Here is a 13874-nt window from a genome sequence, read left to right on the forward strand (position 1 = left end):
GAGAAATTATGTAGCTTGCCATGCGATGAGATTTGGAGTGAAATTAAGCCAACAGAAATAAAAAGATAAAATGTCTTCATTTATTTGATCCTTACAGGGCGTGAAATTAACTTTTTTTTCTGATGGCCACTTGGCTCCTAAATTCTTCAAAGTGGTAGCCAATTCAAAAAAAGTTGGTCGCCATTTTCAAAGACAAACAAAATCTTTCTTTACGCTGTCAGCGTTCTAGATAGACCCTCCAAAATTAAGTTAGGGAAAAGATCTTTAACGTGCAACAAAGTGGACACTAGGATGGATGATAAACAACGTTCAGGCTCATCTAAATCCAAGATGGTGTCTAGTTATCGATCGAGATGCATGTGCTACGTTTTGGAAACAAACTTAACGAGGAAGTTTGCCGCGGATTTATCTTTGCAAATCTTTTTAATTCACTATATCTCTTGGTAAGGTTATGATGAAACGTTCTAGTCGCCAATTTGGCGACTAACTTTCATGATTTGGTCGCCAAAGTGAAAAATTTAGTCGCATTGGCGCCTGTATTAGGCGCAATTTCACGCCCTGCCTTAAATCATTTTAACTTAACGGCCATGACTAAAATCACGTTTTGGGAGTTATTCTTATTTTTATACCATAAAAGTGCGCTTTCAAAAAGCTTTATGAAATTTCAAGAGGCTACTTCGTTTGAATAGTTACCATGGGTGAAGCAAATATATACCTTTCAAGCAATTAAATTTTACGACTCTTGTTTTCTCGTAAATAGGCGAGGCATAGGAATGAGAAATGTGGGGTTTTGATACGGAGGTTTCGGTAAACACGGCTTTGAGAGTCTGGGGAGAACGTGCATTTTATTATAGATGGTGGATCACTTGTAAAATATGGCTGATCAATTTAGGAGGACTTTAGAGGCCTAATTCTATTTCTTGAAATCACAAGATCATTGGTTTTTAATACAATCACTGTAAATTCTTAGGTTTCGGGCCACGGTTACGGTTAATTATATTCTACGCATAACGTCTACTATTTCATCGTACAGTCGCTCTGATGACGAAATTGAATACAACGCGGTCGTGTAAAAGGATCACTAGAGCCAGATTAAATTGATTTGTTAAATTCTCGAAATGTTCCTAACGTATTTGTTAATTTAACGTCAGTGAAAAAATATCAGAAACAAAATCGTTAGGAAAATAGCAAGAACATAAGTAGTATATCTTCACATGTCATGTTTACCTGGTTTACTTCACCAATTTACTTCATTTAACAGGCTTAAGATGAAACAACTGGTGCAAGGAAAATGACTCAAGAGAGAGCGTCCTGTTTTATCAACCAGTAACTCGTCGTAGATGTTAAATCTAAAGTGTATTTTGAAATAGGCGTAATTTATATCAATCATTAATCTATACTGAAGCAAAATAATCATTTTTTTAGTGCTTTTTATTTGGCATAACCGTAGGGTACTATGTATCGGTAAAATCATTATTCAAAAGATAAAAGGATGAAGTAGTGTTGGGTTTTTTTTTGTAGGGTGTCTTGTAGCCAAATGCTATGAAAATTGAGATTAGGAAGTTTCATTCAAAATGAGAAGAAGCACGAATAAGCAGTTTAGAGACAGCCTATTTGCAAAGGCATGGGTTTTTAATTATTTCGGTACTAAGCTATAGGGTTTCGTTCATTTTTTTCCTTTCATTAAGCAGAAGTATAGAAACAGGTATTAGTCAAGATTCAGTTTCCGGTGCTATCTTGTTTACCTAGGAGAAAAGTCATTCTTATGAAGGCTCGTGAAAAGTTTACCCTCTGCTGTTTCGCTAGGTAAACCGCGGTAGACATAAGTGGCTCTGTAGAATAGAAATGGCTTATAGCAACAGGCCTGACGTATTATTAATTGAAAGCAAAGAAGACTTGAGTAGTTATAAATGTACTTATTTCTCATCAGTTTATTAATGATTAACTTTGTTGCAGATTCTAGCAGTTTGTATATTTACATCAGCTAGTTGGTTGGTTTTACTGTATTGTGAACAATGCACATCATTCAGGACCGCAGATAGTTCCTTCACCTGGTCCTTCTTCTGTACCAACTTCTCAACGATTAATGAAGGAGGCTTTGGCGATTGCCATAACAGTGATTGTCTAGTTCAGCAATTTTTTGAACTATTTTGTGATATATGCATTTCCTCTCACCGAGAACCATGATTATGTAAAGTTTGAAACGAACATCTCATAAGACCTTCATTAATCAACCATTTTAGTCTGATGAGTAAAAACAGCTATTATCTAGGTCTTAGAGACTTTACGTGTCTGATCGTCACTGAATGAAAACTGCAGCAGCTCATATTAACATTCTGTTACCAAACGGAGTCTACTCCTCTTGTATTATAGTTAAAACTAGTTTTTCTAAATTAAAAAAAAATGAAAATATGACTAAATGTGCGTTTTGAATAAACGTAACGTTACAATCCGCCTTCTGTGCGTGTCATGTTCTTCTCTTCGGGTAAAAACCCTTTTGTAATTTTATGCCCTTTATTTTTTACTTCAGGGAGGAGGGTAGGGGTAAGCAAGCATCTTGGACCCAAAGAGTCGGAGGGAGGGGGTCTGGTTTCGTCTAGTCTACTTATCAGGTCGCATTTAAGCAAAGCGTAGGGAATTTACATCTTCTACCTTTTCAGGGAATCTTTCCGTTTGCAATATCAACCTTGTGTTTGGAGTACTAAGTTCAAAACCGATTCAAGCAATACTTACTCGTCCTAAAAGCGAGTGGAAAGTTAATGCCGAACTCGGCTATCGAAAGAGACTTTGGAAAAGTCTAACCTCTTAACTCAGACAAGCAAGCTAGCTACTAAACAAAGTGGCACAAGGGCAAGTAAAGAAACCTTGAGAAAGAAAATAAGGCCTTCTAAAAAAAGAAACAAACCTACAAACAAAATGCAAAACAATACAAAAACAAACAAACATACTGAAGGAAGATAAAGCTGCACAAGAACAGAAGGAAACAAACAAACAACACAGAGCTCCATAGCATCACTCGCGGCTGTTCCCTACTTGGTCAAATAGGGCCCCTACCCCCCTACCCCTTACCCCATCCGTCCTTGTTCAGTTGGTATTACGAGTTTCTATTCCGTCCATTACAATTTCTTGGATGAAGTAGGTTCGTCCTAGACATTCCACATTACTATTCTACAGATCAAGAAGTAATGAAGAGCTTAAGGAGTCGCAATAAGCCCAACTCGCTTTCATTTTGGTAATCTATGTCAGCAGGAGTCTTTTCCGTTTCCAGTAAATTCTGAGGACAAAAACATCCAGCTTGATTTGAGATAATAACCTAGTTGTAAGGCAAAACATATAGATAGTCGAATCATATTCTTGTTTTAACCTGGATTAAAGATAGAGATAGGGCTTTTTTTGGCCACTCTGTTCGACGAAAGTTTTTTCGTCATGATGTATGGCCAGTAAAACATCATGTTCGGAAGTTTAAAGTTGGTGATAGGAAATACATTGAGTTGTAGTCAATGTCCCGGATTAGTTATTTCAGGTTTTTCTCCCCATATTATCTGTTCATGACATTCATGTGCATATAGCCGGCCCTGCTTTGTATCTTTTGTAAAACAGTAGAGATTTCAGACTAATTCGTATGGCTACCCACATAGCATTTTGTGCGACTTTTTAAGGTGTTTATCTATAGGTAGAGGGACGTTTATTTTTTGAAGGTAAAATATGTAGTTGTGGAAAGCGAAAAGACCCTGTGGTAAACGTCTACTGCAGAACATAAGTATACTCAAATCTTCAATGTTATGGTAAGACCTTATGACAAGAGAGTCTCCAAAGCAAAATATCATTGTTGCTGTGAGTTCCATGCAAGCTCTGTGGACAAAGATTTGCCTAATTTGTTAACATAAAAAATCCTCGTCTGGCTGGTTTATCTTTTATCGGTTCAATTCTTGCTCTTTTCAGACCTGTTAGAGAAGAGTAAAAAAAAAAACAAACAAACAAACAAACAAACAAAGAAGAAGAAAAAAAACCACAAATACCACAACTGAAGTTTTCGGAGTCCCCGGAGCTGCTTGCAGATCAGAAATTGTTGAAATTAATCAGAACATTTTAGCAAGCTCCTACAAGTTCCTAAAAACGAGAAGATGGCAAAATTATGAGCTACGAAAGAAGTCCGAAGCGGAAGGCTTTTTTTTATGATTATAAAACTATTGTGCGGAAAATATTTCGTATAATAAGGGCCACCCACGCACCTTTCCTTTTGTATTCTTCATATTAATTGTTTTTAACCTCTCCTCTTAAACATTTCCGCTCGAGACTTTGAGTTTTGCGACCCTGTCGAGAAGTTTGTTTACATTTAAAACCACTGTTCAAAATGGCATTTAAAAGATGTATTTTAAGTGTCTCTGGCCTCAAGTGATTTAATTGATCCTTTGTTTACCCGATGAATGACTCATATCTGGCGCGACATCAAAACCGCACGAGTCAATATTCTACTGTGGAGACCAAACGATAAAGAAGGATCGATAGCCACTACAATTGTACGTGATCAGAATGGCACATATAGAAAATCACAACGACGACTTCCCTGAAATGAACTTAAATTCTATTTTGTAAGCTCGATGACTTTGTATTTGCTAGTGGCAGGAGCTTTTGGCTTTTTCCTGAATATTTTCCATGTGTGGTGTGTTAAGTGAAGCTTCGAACACGATTTGGTCGAACGAGCATAGACGTTTTATTGATGTCACTGGTCTTAGTGGACTTTTTAACCGTTTGTATACCAACACCGATATACCTTTTGCTGTACAGCAACTGCTTTAGAACTCAGCGATCAAGCCACGTTGAAAGACCGGCGATTTGCGAGATATTTCCTGATGTTTGTGTGGTTCAAATTGTCATCGCTGTTTACTCCTACTGACACAGGATGAAATGACCAATTAGCCGTGACCGCGCGAGGAATCTATTGAAGTATAGGCGACAGAATCTCATCATCTTTAGCCTACTCGAGGCACGAGCAAAAACACGAAGAAAATTTGCTATTTGCTTATTTAGTTGAAGGCATAGTCATTGCCTGACATTTCACGTGACCTGGATTCCTGTAATGGTAAGTATCATTTTGATGAGCTTTAAACTTAATACCTTAGGACTAAGATATTCTGTTTGATTAGTTTGACAAATAATTCCGGTGCGACTTCTTGTTTACTTTGACGCACTGATATTATTTTTTTTTTGCCCACGAGCGGAGACTTGCTTCACTAAGTTTCGCAATCTTTGTTCAATTTAGTTATTTTTAAACGATTAGCCATGAAATAGAATTAAAGTACTTCACAAGCTGCAAGGGGATTAAGGACTTCGTAGATAATATGACGAAAGCGTAAACGCAAATTCTCTGTCTGCGCTGACAACCAATTGGTATTTGATGATGAAAACTCGTAAATCAGTCGGTAAATGCTTCATTCTGTTTATCCATAGCAGGGTAATGGTGTCATCATCAACGGGGAATCTCTGTCAGGCAACCGCAAAAGCTTTCTTTGTTAAGAGTTAATGTCCTCACTGCGTATTTGATGATTGACCTTCTTTCTTTCTTTTTTCTTTCTTTCCTTCTTTTTAATCCATGCCTGCGGCAGTCTAGATCTAGATACAACTGTTTGCTGATAGCTTGAGCTGCTAGGCGATGTTGCGACTGTGACCTCTAGTTGAGTCATTGTTGAGTCTTACTTGGCAACGATAGGAATAGATTACGGAAATTGTGCACGTTGTTGTTATACTCATTTTCCAATAACACTCGATATCAATTAACTGACCTCACCGATTTATCTGTTAATATCGGTGTGGATTGACCATGACAGCTGTAATTAATACTAGCGATGCAAATTGGAAAACAACGGATAGAAGTCAATGACAATAAGAGTCAGTCAATGAATATCGATCATACTAGTTCACCTCTGTACGGCATAGGGTAAAACATGGACTGGACCATTTTTTGGACCATTTTTTGGACTATTTTTTGGACCATTTTTTGGACCATTTTATAGGGGGGAAGCATACCATTAGTACTCAGGGAGGGGTGGGATGCAGTCTTCTAGTACTGAGGGAGGGGTGGGAGGCAGAGTGTTATTACTCAGGGAGGGGTGAGAGAAGGACTATTGCTAGGCAGTGAGGGGTGAGGTGGATGTAAGAGTAAACACTACTTGTTAATGGAGCTTTTACTCGATCCTACAAATTATCTTCATCGGTTTTTCGACTGACTTTTTGAATGTTCTTCATTTTTGTCGTCTTGCGAAAGCGAAACTGCCACGTGAACACTGGACTTTGATTTCTATTGAAAATATCGCGTTTAAGATCCTCTACTGTTGAGTTATGCCTGTGCCTTTTGAGTCGGCATGTGTACCATCAGTTGCTTCACGGTTCCCTTCGTGTATACAGTATGTAATTACTAAATTTATCGATCTTCCTTTTGTCATTCATCTTATCAGACGAGATCATGAAATTTCCGGTCCTTAGCCCTTAATTTAGCAGCATATAGTTTTCACCAGCGCTCTTGCAATTTTAACGTCTATACCTTTACTATATAAAATAATCAGCAAACGATTTCGAAGAGGAATTCATCTTCTCGTATCGAGCAAAAGCACTGCTTTACTTGTAATATGGGAAAGATGGGAAAGCGCAAATATCGATTTTATCTGTTTCGCAAACAAAGGAGTTAATCACCCACACCGGAAATAGCGACCAGGCATTCCTCGCGACTCCCGTACGTTTGCTTTCCAATTTGCCCGGGCCGCTGCCAATCACTTCTTGTGTGAAAACCTACGTAACCCGCTAAGTGGAAGTACAGTGACTACTGTTGCTTACCGATGTTTTCCGTCGGCAAAACGTAGAAGTCAGTAAATGTGACCGATTCTGCCCGGAAAATTTTATTGTCTGCAGCTTGGATATGTCAGGAGAGTTTCATTGACAGCTGGATTAACTGCACCCCGTGTTGTGAAACCATAATTATAAAGACATCGCGCTTTCCTTTGTTGTTTTTGTCACATACTAAAGGGAAACGTGAGGTAACTGAAAGATGATTCATGCTAACCCGTCGGTATCACTTTGCACTGGCACAAGTCGACCTAAAAGGCACAACGCATATCTTATATCTTAGTGGAGGATCGAAAACAGGAATGGAATTGATGATATTTTCAATGACAATTATAGTCCAGTGTTTAAGTGCCAGTTTCGCATTCGCATGACAAAAGATTAAAGAAACGTTACGGCCCAGCGCAAAATTTTGACATACAAATAATCAGTCGAAAAGCCGCTCAAAATAATTTGTGATTCAATGAACAATCCATAAGTCAGTAGCAGTTACCAGTATATCAACTTCCCACCCCTCCCTGCGCAGTAGTACTTCTTTCTCCACTAGTAGTAACAGTCTGCCTACCATCCCTCCCTGAGAACTGAGAGACTGCATCCCACCCATCCCTAAGAAATAATGTTTTGCCTCCCCCCCCCATAAAAAAAACTAGACCCTGTGAGCAGGGTAACTGGGATACCTGGATGGCACTGGATCCTTGGAATCAAGTGTAGTGATACTACGGGTGTCAGACTAGTATACTGAATTAGTGCGCTCAAGTCTGGCCAAGGGCATACGCCTATTTCACAACATAGGCATGCTATGCGTGCAAGAGTTCCTTTTTTGTAGGGTGGGTGGATTACTTGAAACATTGTGAGTGATGTCTACATTCTTACAAAAGGAGAGAAGAATATTAATGTGGGAAAGAACGAAAATGTCGAATTACCTCACTCACAGGTATTTTGTGGGAGATTATGTGTGTTTTGCGAATAAATGTAACCAAAAATAAACTGTATTGGTGCCACGGATACCTGTTAGTACAAAATGCAGACAGCAGACTGCAGACCGGATACAAAATATAGACTGCAGACCGGATACAAAATATAGACTGCAGACTGCAGAGTGGGTACAAAATGCAGACTAAGAATCTGAAGAGTTTTTACGTCTGGTATATGATAACATGTCATCTTACAGCTTACCGAGCGTCACGCAATCGCTGTTTTGCAATCCGCCTTCACGATTATTTGCACTATTATGGAATATTCCTGGCCCATTTCTTGATGAAAATCGATCGCAATATTATTTCAAGCCTTCAATATAGTCTTCTTACTTTGCGCGCGAGTTGGTTGGTGTGATGTCTGGACAGATTTTATCAACGTAATTAAAGTAGATGATGTGAACAGTGATGGTAAAGCAAGCTTAAGAAAATACACCTATTTCAAAACATAGGCATGCTATGCAACGGATACACAGGGTATGAGTAAGTTTTATTGATTTTACGAGAAAAATGTTTATATTTCGAAATATGTATCGTTGTAAATCGACCATACTTCGTTCCCTGTACTATTCCTTATAGCGTGCAGTTCCTCTCGTAACTTAACACCGAGTCACACAACGCGTGACGCGTTCATGAATTAATCGTTGGCTTTTTCTCGAGACGTGAGCTTGGGCCGCTTGTGACAAGACAATTGCGTAAACAATATTTAACATAACAACATTATACACAAAAAAACACAGGGTTTTGGATCACGTATTTATTAAAAAAAGAATATCCATACAACTACAATGAAAACAAACATAAGATTCACCTTTCTGATCGTGAAATTTATACCATTCGTACTGTTATCGTAGCTACGTTCCTTGCCATCAAGTGAATCCAACATGTCGTCTTTCTTCACAAGCAGTTTGCATCCCATATAGTTATGTTCTTCAGTAGTTGAACAGCGTTTAGGCTTTAATGGCTTTCAAGCATTCGCGACTCAATCCGTTTCAAAATTACCGCTCAATAACATCTTTCAGTGTGGATTAGCCGCGATGAATACGACTTGTATATGCGTCTGTAAGTATTTTGCGCGTTTGCGCTATAATGCTCCAGGAGATCGCAATCCAATTACGTTGAAATTCAAAACAACTGACCAAAGAGTTTCATGAGCAAAATCTCGTGTTCGTCATGTGACCCGGCCCTGTCTGTGCATGACAACGTCAATCATTGTTAAGATAACACGCGTGATCAGCATGTGAACACCTCATTGGGTCAGAGTTAGTTGTCATGGTGTCGAGGGATAACACGCGTGATCAGTATGTGAACACCTCATTGGATCACAGTTAGTTGTCATGGTGTTGAGGCCCCATTGACCTCTGGGTATTATTGCGCAATTTTTCCATTTTGTGGCGGAGGAAAAAAAAAAAAAAACGACAAAAAAACAAAGGCATTTTATGACTGGGCTACCACAGGTATCCCAGTAACAAAGGCATTTTATGACTGGGCTACCACAGGTATCCCAGTAAATAGTCCATATTTTACCCTACGCCCATAGGCAGAGGGTAAAATATGGACTGGACCATATTTTGGACCATTTTTTTACCTTTTCTTTTGGACCATTTTTTTTTTTGGGAGGAGGGGGGGAGGCTGACCATTAGCACTTAGGGGTCGGTGGGATGCAGTCTATCAGCATTCAGGGAGGGATGGTAGGAAGACTGTTGTTACTGAGGGAGGGGTGGAGGACGAACTATCAGTACGCAGAGAGGGGTGGGAGGTTTATGTATGAGTAACTACTACTAATTATGGAGTGTTCATTGAATCATACAAATTGTTTTGAGCGGTTTTTCGACCGATTATTACTATGTCAAAATTTTTGTGCTGGGTCTTAGCGTTTATTTCATTCTTGTCATGCGAATGCGAGACTGGGCACTTAAACACTGGACTATAATTGTTATTGAAAATATCGCCATCTTCCACTGTTAAGTCATGCGTGTGCCTGTTTGGTCGACTTGTGCCAGTGCTAAGTGATACTCGTGAATTATCTTTCAGTTGCCTCACGTTTCCCTTTTTGTATGTGACTATGGGCCTATGACAAAATTGTTAATATAGACAAATTTTCTGTCATTACCAACACTTTACAGGTGCGGATGGTTTGTCGTGATTCGACAATTTTTTGAGGCGGACAAATTTTTCAAGCGCACCGCCGACAAAATTCGTCCCGGCAAAAGCTTGGGAAAATCTACTAAATAAACAAAACCGTGATAAACTTGTCTATCATATGTCGTAAACACTATCATTAGTGAATTTGACAACTTTTTGACAGCTTCAACATTTTTAGTGCGAATGCAACAGAGGAAACAAAAATTTGTCATGACAAAATTTGTCCTTTGATTTTGATGGGACATTTCTAAATTTGTCTGCTAGTGCGGATATATAGACCCCAAAAAAAGCGAAGCAAAAGCGCAATGTCTTTATAAATGGTTTCACAACATGAGGTGTAATCCAGCTGTCAATGAAACTCTCCTGACATATCCAAGCTACAGACAAAAAAATTTCCCAATAGAACAGTACTTCTACGTTTTGCCGACGGAAAATATCGGTAAGCAACAGTAGTCACTGTACTTTCACTTAGCGGGTTACGTAGGTTTTCACACAAGAAGTGATTGGCAGCGGCCCGGGCAAATTGGAAAGCAAACGTACGGGAGTCGCGAGGAATGCCTGGTCGCTATTTCCGGTGTGGGTGATTAACTCCTTTGTTTGCGAAACAGATAAAATCGATATTTGCGCTTTCCCATCTTTCCCATATTACAAGTAAAGCAGTGCTTTTGCTCGATACGAGAAGATGAATTCCTCTTCGAAATCGTTTGCTGATTATTTTATATAGTAAAGGTATAGACGTTAAAATTGCAAGAGCGCTGGTGAATTCTATATGCTACCAAATTAAGGGCTAAGGACCGGAAATTTCATGATCTCGTCTGATAAGATGAATGACAAAAGGAAGATCGATAAATTTAGTAATTACATACTGTATACACGAAGGGAACCGTGAAGCAACTGATGGTACACATGCCGACTCAAAAGGCACAGGCATAACTCAACAGTGGAGGATCTTAAACGCGATATTTTCAGTAGAAATCAAAGTCCAGTGTTCACGTGGCAGTTTCGCTTTCGCAAGACGACAAAAATGAAGAACATTCAAAAAGTCAGTCGAAAAACCGATGAAGATAATTTGTAGGATCGAGTAAAAGCTCCATTAACAAGTAGTGTTTACTCTTACATCCACTTCTCACCCCTCACTGCCTAGCAATAGTCCTTCTCTCACCCCTCCCTGAGTAATAACACTCTGCCTCCCACCCCTCCCTCAGTACTAGTAGACTACATCCCACCCCTCCCTGAGTACTAATGGTATGCTTCCCCCCTATAAAATAGTCCAAAAAATGGTCCAAAAAATAGTCCAAAAAAATGGTCCAAAAAATGTTCCAAAAAATAGTCCAAAAAATGGTCCAAAAAATGGTCCAAAAAATGGTCCAGTCCATGTTTTACCCTATGCCCCTCTGTACATCGATTTCTGTCAATATCAGTTGATAGAAAAATTCATTGATTATCAATTTTCGTGATCGGTCAGGCGGGCATGGCATATGGTAAAATATTGACTGGGCTATTGGATCATTTTTTGGACCGTTTTTTTGGACAATTTTTTTTGCAGTCTATCAGTACTCAGGAGGGGTGAGAGGCAGACTTGTTACTGAGGGAGGAGTGGAGGACGAACTATTAGTACGCAGGAAGGGGTGAGAGGCAGACTTTTGTTACTGAGGGAGGAGTAGAGGACGAACTATTAGTATGCAGGAAGGGGTGGGAGGTGGTTGTATTAGTAAATGCTACTGATTATAGAGTTTTTAGTGAATCATAAAAATAGTTTTGAGCGGTTTTTCCACTGACTATTTTTATGTCAAAAATTTTGCGCAGGGTCGTAGCGTTTCTTTATTTTCTGTCATGCGAATGCGAAACTGGTACCTTAACACTGGACTAAAATTGTTATCGAAAATATCGCTAATTCCCGTTTTCGATCCTCCACTGTTGAGTCAACCTTGTGCCTTTTAATTGACTTGTGCCAGTTCTTAATGATACTCACTGGCATGGTTAGCATGAATCATCTACCAGTTGCTTTACGTTTCCCTGAGTGAATACAGTATATCATTACTAAATTTGTCTACCTTCTTTTTGCCATTGATCTTATCACACGACAGAGATCACGGAATCATATTACAGCCTGCGTGTACTCGCCTGCGTTTGATTTATTTGCTCCCTGACTTTAATTAATGAATCATTCGTTTTGCTTCAGGAACAAATTGACAATAGGAACGCGAAGGGATTCGTGGTAGTTTGGGAAACTAACGGATGATTCAGTGAATAAGGAAGTGATTGCTGAGGTGTAAAGGTGACAAATCGGTTCGCAAGTAGGAGTTGCTGTGTTGCTGCGGGAGTTCAGCAATTTAGCTTGCAAATAGCGCCACATGGCCCTCTTGCAACCGGAACTAGAACACTTTTCTCCTTGAGCTTTTCATTCCGTCGTTCGTTGGTTCTTTTCTCTTTTTTTTTATTGCATACGTAAAAGGAAAGGTCATATGTGATTGAAAATTACGTTAGCTTACTTTTTTCGGATTTATTATAAAGATGTGTGCTATATTTTTAGGGTCGACGAAGCTACAAACAGTGAGTTAGAGGCAATCAACAAATGGCAACAGGAACGACGTCAAGTCATTCACGTGGAGAAGCAGCTGAGAAGAGTGAAGTCGGGACAGGGCGTGGCTAAAGGGTGGGGCACAGGGTATGGGTCCGGGAGCATAGGACAGGAACGACAAGAAAGGCCAGAGGACTTGGACGAGCTTGCAACTAGATAGGGAACGACATGAAACCAACGTGAGTACCCCACTCGGTCTAGTTTTGTAAATCCATGGCATTCTCAAATGAACAAAGTAGTCAGTTTCTAATGGGGTTGTTATCTTGTGTCACAATTTGCTCGAATTAGGAGCAAAAATCAAAAGCTTTTCAAAATTTGATAGCGCTGTTGATGCACTTTATGAGCTTGGAGGTGATGGTCGACGAAGTGTTGGAATAAGTGCTGTACTAGGGAGCGTATCGTAATTTAACCATTAGCTCTCATTTGAATGACTGTGTTTTTGTAGCTAACCTAGATGCTATAAGGTAGTTGACATGTGTATTTCGTTTCCTAAAATGATGGGAACGCTTCTCTAGTTTATACTACTCTGAATTATTTGCAGTAAGGATCATAGTACGCCATAACCCTACTGGAAAATTCTCAGGTTTGACTGATAGGATCTTTTCGTTTTCTGATGTAGGCTGGCCATCCAGACAGACGAAAACGACGCGTTGAAAGAAGCACTCAGTTCCACACTGAAGGCCCGAAGAAGAGGACTTGAAATTTTATTAAGAGATGATGATCAAACAAAAAAGATTTTCTTGCAGAAGCTGCTGAGATAATTTAGACAGAACTCTGTCCCCAGCTAATGCATGCCGTTTGGAATTTGGGCTTGATACTACAACCCAAATGATATCATTATGTACATGATTAAGCCTTCAATCGATCATGTCTGTTTTGTTACGTTCTCTATTTTGCGGCAAAAATAGAGGAAATAAAATATTTGCGAGAGACACTTGGATACCTCCTAACCTTTCTTGCTTGTTCATAGTTAATTTAAATGTTTAAGGTTTCGGTTCTTACCCGAGCGGCTTAAGCGATAATCGTTAAAGGTATCCTTGTGAAGAATCAGCAAATTTGAAGAGTTTGTAAATGATTTGCTATCGCCTTTTACGTATTTTTCTATTTAAACGCGCCAATTGAACGCCGTACAATTCAAATTTTCCTTTTTAGTACACAACATCTTTATCCAGGAATGATGCTTCTATCCTATTTCAACCACATTTTATTGGGAAAAAATTATTATTGTATAGATCGAAATGATTCTGTGAGGCCGCGGTTTTCTAGAGGTCCGTAAGAAGACAAGATTGCGGATAACCGGAAGTGAAGTGTCACTTCCGGGTATCCGCCATCTTGGA

General features: G+C 39.2%; 1 protein-coding gene and 1 long non-coding RNA gene across 4 annotated transcripts in view; both read left to right on the forward strand.

Annotated features, from left to right (window-relative positions):
* LOC113667784 (sacsin) overlaps positions 1-2452 on the forward strand; it is a 28777-nt gene extending 26325 nt beyond the window's left edge. For both annotated transcript variants that reach the window (XM_089182246.1, XM_089182247.1), the window contains exon 6: positions 1262-2452. The gene's annotated coding sequence lies outside the window, so the exon portion shown is untranslated. The remainder of the gene's footprint in view (positions 1-1261) is intronic.
* Positions 2453-4332: 1880 nt separating this feature from the next.
* On the forward strand, positions 4333-13468 carry LOC149040487 (uncharacterized). 2 transcript variants are annotated; one of them, XR_016179708.1, is made up of 4 exons: positions 4333-5083; positions 11503-11584; positions 12490-12716; positions 13157-13468. It is a non-coding gene; the product is annotated as an uncharacterized LOC149040487 (long non-coding RNA). The 2 variants fall into 2 exon arrangements; XR_016179707.1 differs by lacking the exon at positions 11503-11584 and having other exon boundaries at positions 4463-5083.
* Positions 13469-13874: the final 406 nt, after the last annotated feature.

This window comes from Pocillopora damicornis, chromosome 9 (assembly GCF_964200805.1).
Source record: "Pocillopora damicornis chromosome 9, jaPocDami1.2, whole genome shotgun sequence".
NCBI lineage: Eukaryota > Metazoa > Cnidaria > Anthozoa > Scleractinia > Pocilloporidae > Pocillopora > Pocillopora damicornis.